We start from the raw sequence: 9392 nt of genomic DNA, 5'->3' as shown, positions 1-9392 counted from the left end.
AACGCGATACTCCGTGGTTTCACGTGAATTCTTTCTCATTAATTTTTTTGTATTAATTTTTTCTCTCTCACGAAAAAGTGTTTGCAAACAGACAGTGGTCTGTTATATATACTCCGTTGTTGATGGTTTAACAGTAATGAAAGCCCTGTCAGTGTGGGGTATATCACCAGTCGTCTTCGTCTGCCTGATCTAAAGGTAGGCCCAGGAAACATGCTGCTTCGACGGGTTGGTTCCAGAGGGAGAGGAGTGTTAGATGAGTAGGTTTCAGAGGGCATATGAAAAGGTGGTTAGTGTCGTGCGGGGTATCTTCACATGCCGGACATATGTTTGGTATGTCGGGGTCAATTCTGGAAAAGTAGGAGTTTAACCTACGGTAGCACCACAGCAGGAACTGCTTGCTGAGCAGTTTATTGTGCTCCATTATAGGGAGCGTTTGTGCCTCATTGTGAACGTGTTGAATAGGGGGCATCAGGAGGCAACCGGTCGCTGTCCGAATGGCAGTATTTTGGCATGTCTGTAGCTTTAACCACTGCGTGTCATTAGTTCCAGGCGACTAGACAGGCATAGCATAGTTTAGAACCGGCCAACCAATTGCCTTAAATGTCGATAGCAACTGTTCTTTGACTTTGCCCCAAGTGCTGCCGGCAAGCGACTTGAGGACTTTGTTGCGATTTTGGACTTTAGTGGCAATTGCGTTTGTGTGCGCTGAGAAGGAGAGCAAACTGTCAAAGGTCACACCCAAAATTTTGGGATTGTTTACCGTCGGAACTGGTGTGTCATCGACTTTTACCTTGAGGGACAGTTTGACCTCCTTTGTCCAGGTGTTAAAGAGGGTCGCCCTGGATTTAGCGGGGGAAAGTTGGAGATTCCTCGCAGTGAAAATGCTAGAAAGGTCGGTGAGGTAGCTGTTCACTTTGGAGCACAGGCCATCACTGGCATTGGCAGACGCCATTATCGTGCAGTCGTCAGCGTATGAGACCAGGGAGACTCCCTCTGGTGGTTGGGGGAGCTCCAAGATGTGGCCATTCCTACGGCAGCCGGAATGACTCGGCTTTTTACCGATCAAGGGCTGCCGCCCCAGTAAACTAGCCCTGTCTAGTGAACAGTACATAGTCCGTGGTTGCACGTGATATTTTTCTTGCAAAATCTGGTCAATGTTGCACTAGGGAGTAGGCAAACCTAAAAATGAGGCCTAAGTAACTATTTTACACATGCGGAAGCTGATGCGTTTACCTGTGAAATTTTCAACTTCAAGGTTGATGTTCACTGGAAATTCAAAATCACACTTTATCATATTTCAAAATGACACTTTATAAGTCTCTCGCCCCACCATATTGTATCTCGCAGTAGCTTGAGTAATGCAAGCATGCCACGAGCAGGCCCTTTCTGAGTTCGATAGGCAGATTGACGGAAGGTTTATGAATTATTAGGAGATGGCGATTTTCTGGTCCTACGCTCCAATCGGAGTTAAAGGATATTATTTATATACCATATGACGATAACAAATACCATAAGTGATGGAATGATAGTCGGTATATTTTTATTTAAGGGGGAACGCCACTATGTGGGGTCAAAAAATAGTCGATATTTGGGAATATTTTTTTGTAAGTAGGAATGATTATTTGAGGATCGGACAAAAGGCAATTTATTATATATGTTTTGAACTATGTATGTTGATGTAAATTTTTATTAAAAAATATTGAAAATTTACAAATTTATGTAAATAAACGTAACGAGTTAAAAAAAAATACAATAAAGATACACCAATGAATAATCATCTGAAATCAAAAAACTAAAATTTTTATAAAAATTTCATAATAGTGGCTATCGTTGTATGTAGCCGTTTTTGTTTTTTTCTTTTTTGACAAAATGGTGGTGATTTGAATTTCAATGTGTGTTTTTCACAATTTTTTAGATTTTCAACAGGCCCAAAAAAATAGTTATTTTCAAAATTTTTAAAATCGGCTACGTACAACGATAGCCAATGCGATAATAAAAATTGTGAAAAAAAGAAAATAAAAATTGGTTCATTAGTCTTCGAGAAATCGTTGCCACCGCATCAAAGAAAGTCGTTTCGAGAAAAACGCGTTTGAAATAAAGCATCGTATCGTAGGCGCTACGAGGCCGAACCGACGGGCGCTCACTTAAGGCCGGCGGGCCAATTAAAAGGTCAAAAAAATCGATTTTTTTTTTCCTGAAATCAATAGCTTAGATATTCAAGAACATGAGACACAAATTTTCAGAGTTAAATTCCAAGTATTTGCAGAGCTACAGAGCCGAGCGTAGTGCGGCGTCGAGCAACCGTGCGCTTATTGTTGTAGTGCTCCGCCCATTTTCTCGGCTTTTCATTTTCCCGATTTTACCTAATTTATGTACACGATTGCAAAAAAACTAAACGAGCTATCCATTTCATTCAAAATGCCTTATCTTCAGTATTGTTTTCTCTTCTATGTGAACTAAAAAAAACATCCAAAAACTTTTTTCAAGCGACTTTTTTACCCAGTTGAAGAGTTTTTTTTTCCTTGAAAAACCACTTTTTTTTCTACCTTCCCCAAAAATTCGAATTTTACGTGTTTCTCCCAATTTTCTTAGTTCACATCGAAGATAATTACATCAAAATTAATAATCTTTTTTTTTTTTGTTTTCAGATGAAAATTGCAAGTTGTATCTTGTACAGAAGTTGGATACTTCAGTGGCAAGGCGCTCTGGGAATCTATTGATAACTCGGCTTACAATATATTGTTGGAGATTGTACAAATCATTTTTTTTAGTTCAAATATATATTAAACTATCCCCAAAACTTCATTTGGCTAATTGTTTTTTTTCTCATCCTACAACGCTTCGCGAAAACTACTGAATTTAGGACATCTAATTGGCCCGCCGGCCTTAAGAGCACATAGAATCGAGAATAAAGCGAATTTCCACATTTTCTTGAGTAGTTATACTAAAAATTTATGTAAAAAAAAATCAAATTTTTGGAATTTTCACAGTGGCGTTCCCCTTAAGTCATTTGACATGGACTCATCTAAATATAAACCAGTAAGTCTAGAGCGATAACGGAATTCGGAACAGGCATAGCACATTTTGCAATAATTCAAATTCACCTGAATAGTAGGCGTTCATCAACATACGAATTATGTTTTTTTGAGAAATATATTAAGCTCTTTCTTCAGTTCCCCTAAACAATACTGAGATGCAACACAAACTTCAACGATATTTGTTAATACTCTGAAATATGCAAGTTTCCCTTTAAGCAATGCATTCACACACAAAACCTTGCAAATAATGTACAACAGCAATCAAATTTTACAACTAAATGTTAGTTGAAGCAATTATAGAGCAAAACTCGTACATAATAAGCCGCATCGTCAGTACCCTACAGCAACAGCAGCGGCAGCAACAATAGTCATTAACAAGTAGCTGCCGATTGCGGTGCAACAGTGCGTATTAGTAATTTGCAGCATTACAAAAGGCATTTAAATATAATTGCAGCTTTTGGTTGCTCGAGTGGGTGCGAGGCCCGTGAAGGAGTGCTCAAGCGAGTGTACTTGTACAAGTGCGTGTGTAAGTGTGCAACTAAATGACTACATGGCACGTGAGTTAATTCAAAGTGCGATATTAAATTTAACACTGTAAGTAGAATTTGCCTTTGCATGCATGTATGTACGTATGTATGCATGCATTTCTGTATGTAATGGAAAGTATTTGACAGTGACATATGCCAAAGCAATTATTACGACATATGGTATGAATGTGGAATGTAGCAAGAAACAGTTTGAAAAGCTAATATGAGTTGACAAATTTCGTTCGTGAGGAAATGACAGCGGCGGACGAACAAAAAAACTGTTTTCAGCAAAACACAAAACAGAAAGTAAAAATAAAATGCGAAAATTTTTGAAAATTTACCACATGTGTCAGCAAGGGCGAGCGGAACAAGGGACGGCATAACGGGTGTACTGATTTTTTTAATTAAACTGTCAGCTGCACTGAGCAGCGCTCGATCGACTCGCACGTGGGTGCAAGCGAGGTGGGTGTGGGTATGTGGGTGGGTGGTATGCATGCATATGCATTTTGTTATGTGCGCACATACATATATTTATTTTATGTATATCCATAAGCACGAGGTGGGATGCGAGCATGATGCTGCTGTGATGTCGTCATGACCATCTCGCCATCCTCATACGCCTTTGCCATCCGGTCTTCTGAACAGAAGCCAACATTAGTTGCCAAAAACAAAAAATTGTGCAGTAAACATCAGAGAATTCGCTATGTGCGGATTTGCTCGTACACCACACCCACAAGATGTGCGCGAATATCAAAAAATTAAAAAATTAAAAAATCAAAAAATTATCTTTCATATATTCAAGAAAATTCATGTTTTTTTACTACTTAGTCGTGCTGGTCGCATGGCATGTTTATTTAGCGAGCACAGTTATATCCATTCGACTGTATAAACAAATATTATACGCACAACATAAATCAAATCAAAACAATCAAATTTTAGCATCGTAAAAATTTGTGTATCACAATTTTTTCGAAAATAATTTTCTTATCCAAACAAAACTTTTTTGCTTTCGTTTGCTGCCTATTTGAAGCCTATATGAAGAATATAGAAGTTTTTCTGCATAGAAATATTTTCAGATCTGACAACAGTTTCTACATACCTAACTGCGTACGTAGGCGTGTCTATCCAACATGTTTGAAAAAATGTTTAAAATTTTGTATTAAGAAAAATATTTTATTAAATATTAAAATACAAATAATAGTCCTCAAAAATATATATTTTAATTGTATATATTCACACAATTTTTATTTGAAATGTGCTCTGTTATATTTTAATTAGTAATGCGCATGGAAATTCCGCTTAGCTTTCTTTACTTCTTTCTTGCTTTCCCCTCTTCTTTCTTTTTTTGGACAACCGCTTTTATGTTTATGCCAAATGCTTAGCGCATAAACTTATTTTTGCCACAAGGCAGCACACACCCACGAGAAGTGTGGTGGAAGAAAATAAACGCTACCGAAAAATGTGTAAAAAGATGGAAATAAAAAGTTATGCACCAAAAGCAAAAATTCACAAATGACTAGAATTTACGTCATCACAGCAAATGCACTCACTATTTTTTTTTTTTTATCCAATACAAATATACACTGCAACTACATACTAGCCGGCAGTGTCAATGAAAATTCTTAACTTAGATTTCCTCACCCAAAATTTGTTCGTTGAACTTCGCCACTTTGGTCTCACCCACGTACATGCATATGTACAAGTAGATATATAAAAATAGCACAGAAATTTCCGAAAATTTGCATGAATCTTATTATAGTAGCAAAGTATGGCAAATATTAATCATTTCATTACAATTTCCATGCGTACACACATACAGACATTCCAAACTAGTGAGCAACACATGCAGGCAGCGGGCGGGGCGTATGAGTGATATTTGCAGCTGTGGGTTTTGTACTTGTGGCATTTCATACTAATTTAGAGGGTAATACAATATTTCTTGACGCATGATCGGCAAAAGCTCAACTACGTACATACATATGTATGTATGTATTAAGAAGCAATACTTGGCAAGGCCAAGCCATTTTCGAACACATACACACACGTGCAGTACTCATATGTGTCGAAAGAATCACGTACAGTAAGAATGAAATGTGCTAAAAACTAAGGCTGCTGGATTACTGCAGTGTTATCAGAGGTAGTTGCTATCAAAGAAGCAGTCTGGTATCAATGAATCACTCACTTGGCTGCTCTCTACTGGAATACCCTCAAGCAGATCAGCATTCATTCTGTTGGCCAAGCGACTATCAAGACCCCCAACCTCACTGATGGTGCGTACGAAATTCATCAGAGGAATGCTCGACTTGCCTTTTTGAAGTCGCATCTGAATAATTTTGTGTCAAGGTAACTGAGCAGCAAAGCATTGCAGAAGCGAGAAAAGCATTGCACTGCAAAACGAGCATTAGTCACTTCAACAAGTTCGATTTGGGCATTAAGGCATCCGAAGATTTGTAATTTCTGCAAATGGAATATTTCACGCTTTTGAACTACACAACTGTAGTATACAAATAGGCAAGCAATGGAGCGCGTAAAAGGTAAAATAAAGATTTCCATCACTCAAAATTATTTTTTTATTTGGTAAAGGTTAGGTTGCAACGGTTGTCCACTGTCAGACACACTCCGACTCATTGCCCATAGTGATGCCGCGTGGAGAACTTGTCTTTATATCTGGTAAAACCAGTGCGTACTTTTCAAAAATTTTAGAAGCTCCCTGATTTCCACAAAACTAAGTTCTTCCAATTCATTAAAGGATTGTCGATCTAAAATATTAAATCTACGTCTGGATAGAGCAGAACAATGGCACAAAAGGTGCAAGATCGTCTCTTCCCTTTCCTCATCTAGACAAGATCAGCAGAAGTTATGTGTTTGCACACGCAATGACTCAGCCGTATCGTTGAGAGATGTGCAGCATTTCGTGGCTACTTTGGGGGATGTCGGCTGCTTTGTGCGCTATTTTATCGCCGCGTGGCTATCACTGAAGATGTAGATATCGACTTCTAGCATCGCATCACAGTGCTCCAGTGTCACAGCTTTCATTATTGCTATCGATTCAACCTGAAAGACACTACAGTAGTCGGAAAGCCGAAAACTGCAGAAGATCCACAGATGTTTGGAATATACATACACCTCCGCCTACTTTGCTCTCAACCCTTGAGCCATCTGTGTATGCATGGATGGACTCATCCTGTCTTACATCGTCTCGCTCACCTTGTAAAAGCCAATGGTAACCGGGAGTGCATAGTTCACCTGCCCCTGAAGCTCCAAAATGTCAACCAGGATTTTTTATTTACACAAAAAGTTATTCAAAAACTAAACTTGGATTATTAATTTTGTGTCACCTTGTATTAAAACATCTATGCTGAGGTTATCTGCCCTTTTAACCGACCTATTTTTATTATTTTATTATTCAAAGTTACAAACTCAAATTCTGTATGAGACTTCACCGTGAAATTATTTCTTGTAAATGCACGAAAATTACCATTTCGTTTGTCTTCAAATGTTCAAGTAACAAAACTTATATTGTAAATAAGTACAAAGAAAACATTATTCACTACAAAATCTTGTACAGCTTCTATTACTCGCACAAAAGTTTGTGCGGAAATAATTTCGTTATTGCTGTTCAACTATTTTTAGTCCTATTTGACACTTAAGGCAAAAGGCGCTCTCTAGACGCACCCCACAAAGCATAAGAAAATATTTATTCTTGTACATCAAAGAAAACAAATTTCTTTGGGATGTCTGGCTATACAAAAATAACGCATTTTAATAGCACACAACGACGCCCGCCAGTCTTATCAAAATGAGCTGTACGCGTTTTAATGCAGACAAGAAAGAGGTGGAAGTTGTTGTATGTATTAAAAGTAATAAATATTTAGGTAGAGTACAAGAAAGTTGTTGCTGTGATAATAGAAGGGATAATGGGGCGTATATAAATAGAAAAAAGAGGAAATATATTTGTCGGTTTTGGCAATGCGAATGTCCTGCTAGACAAACTTACCATACCCAAAGTAGACTTTTTCCTGCGAGGTCCTCCTCGTAGAGAGAATATTAGCGTAATTTTATGGGTGACATAATAATTAAAATACTGCAGAGGGTATAAAATCTCTTTGAAACTGAACTGTAGGTCATCTGAGTGTAGTACATTCATCTGATTAAATTCACTTTTAAAGGAGTGCAAGTAACTGAACTGAACCTCCTCCAGTCTAAAGAAAACTACGAATTATTTTATAATCAGGGACAATAAGCAAACAGGGAGGTGGAATGCAGAAGGGAAGGCTAGGTTGGCTGATAAGTTCATCCGCAAAATCAGTCATCCAATTTTGTTTTTGAATAATTTTTTTTTCTAAATAAAGATTTCGAGAAATGGAAATTTTTATTTTTTTTTTTAAATTAAAAATTATTTAAGCAGAAAATTACTTCACGAAAATAAAATTTTTTTTTTTGTTTTTTCCTTTCATTTTTTATTTTTTTCCTTCCTTGATGTCAGGTCAGGTAATAAAGCAAAAAAAAAAATAATAATGAGCAAGAAAAAATTATTTTGAGTCTGAACCCCCAAATGAAGAAAAATTATTTTGAGTTATGGAAATTTTTATTTTGAGCTTTACGCAATCCATTGCTTGTCTGTTTGTATTTCGCAGCTGTCTACTTCACAAGTGTTAAATATGTTTGATATTTGCAAAAATTATACATTTTCCTATCGGGTGATTAATTTTGCGCCACCCTGTATACATGCCGGAAAATACTCTTTAGTGCATGTAGACTATCTACTTCACAATAATAGGACGCCATAATACCCGGCGGCAGAATAAAGTTCTTATTTTTGTATACCAGGCAGTTGCAGGGAATTGAGAGTAAATTCCACTCATTTCCAAAAATTTTATCCAATCAAAGTTTGCTGTGAATTAAACCATAAAAATTAAAGTGTATACATATTTATACAAGCAAAACTAATTAAATTGTTTGAATGTGAACTAATTTCCATAACAAGAAAGATGTTGACGCCAGCGGCCGCGAACAAGCGAAATTTAGGATGAAGGCGTGAAGCAACAAGCGGTGGCCGGCGACCGGCAATCGACAGCAGACCGCAGACATAAACACAAACGGCGCGCTACTAACGTGCAACCTTACCAATTAGCACACACACACACGCACGTACAGGCACACACACGCTAGCAAAGCGAGTGGCGAAAGTAAAAGGCCTATCAGAAGAGGTGCAAATAACACACACACATCCATCCGTACACGCAAAGATGTTTGATTTTTGGGCAATAATTTAGTTTATCTTTTTTTTTTATCGGCAGAGGCAAACCGCTCGCTATTGACGTCACATATTGGAAATTTAATTAAAATCTAGGCAGCACAAAAATTAGCATACGATGCGAGTATTTTGAGTGTAACGAATTATGAGGCTTCTCGAGCCAGGCTGCAGGTGAGCGTGCAAAAAAAACATGTACGTGGTTATGTGCTAAATAAATAAGAAGCAGCACAGGCTGGCAATGGCGCTGGTATAGCACGAACCATATATGATCTGCCTGCCTGTGTAGTTGAATATTAGACGCGTCAAAAGTAGCACCCCAATATAATTTTTCGGCAGTGAAATTGATTTAGAGCGATCGGCCTATTGCCTCGTTGACGCAGTACACAGGCAGATAAATACTACAAACATTAACACATCGGAAATTCGAGCGATTCCCTAGCAACATTTTTTTTTCGTTTATGATTATTTTTTTTTTTTTTTCTTTGTTTTCGCATCAAACAACGTACTTTGTACGGCAATAATTATTGAGACGGGGTTTCCGGGTTTTTTGACGTTTCTAATCGATATTTA

The sequence above is a fragment of the Anastrepha ludens genome, chromosome 5 (assembly GCF_028408465.1).
Source record: "Anastrepha ludens isolate Willacy chromosome 5, idAnaLude1.1, whole genome shotgun sequence".
NCBI lineage: Eukaryota > Metazoa > Arthropoda > Insecta > Diptera > Tephritidae > Anastrepha > Anastrepha ludens.
This window is presented reverse-complemented; position numbering follows the sequence as displayed.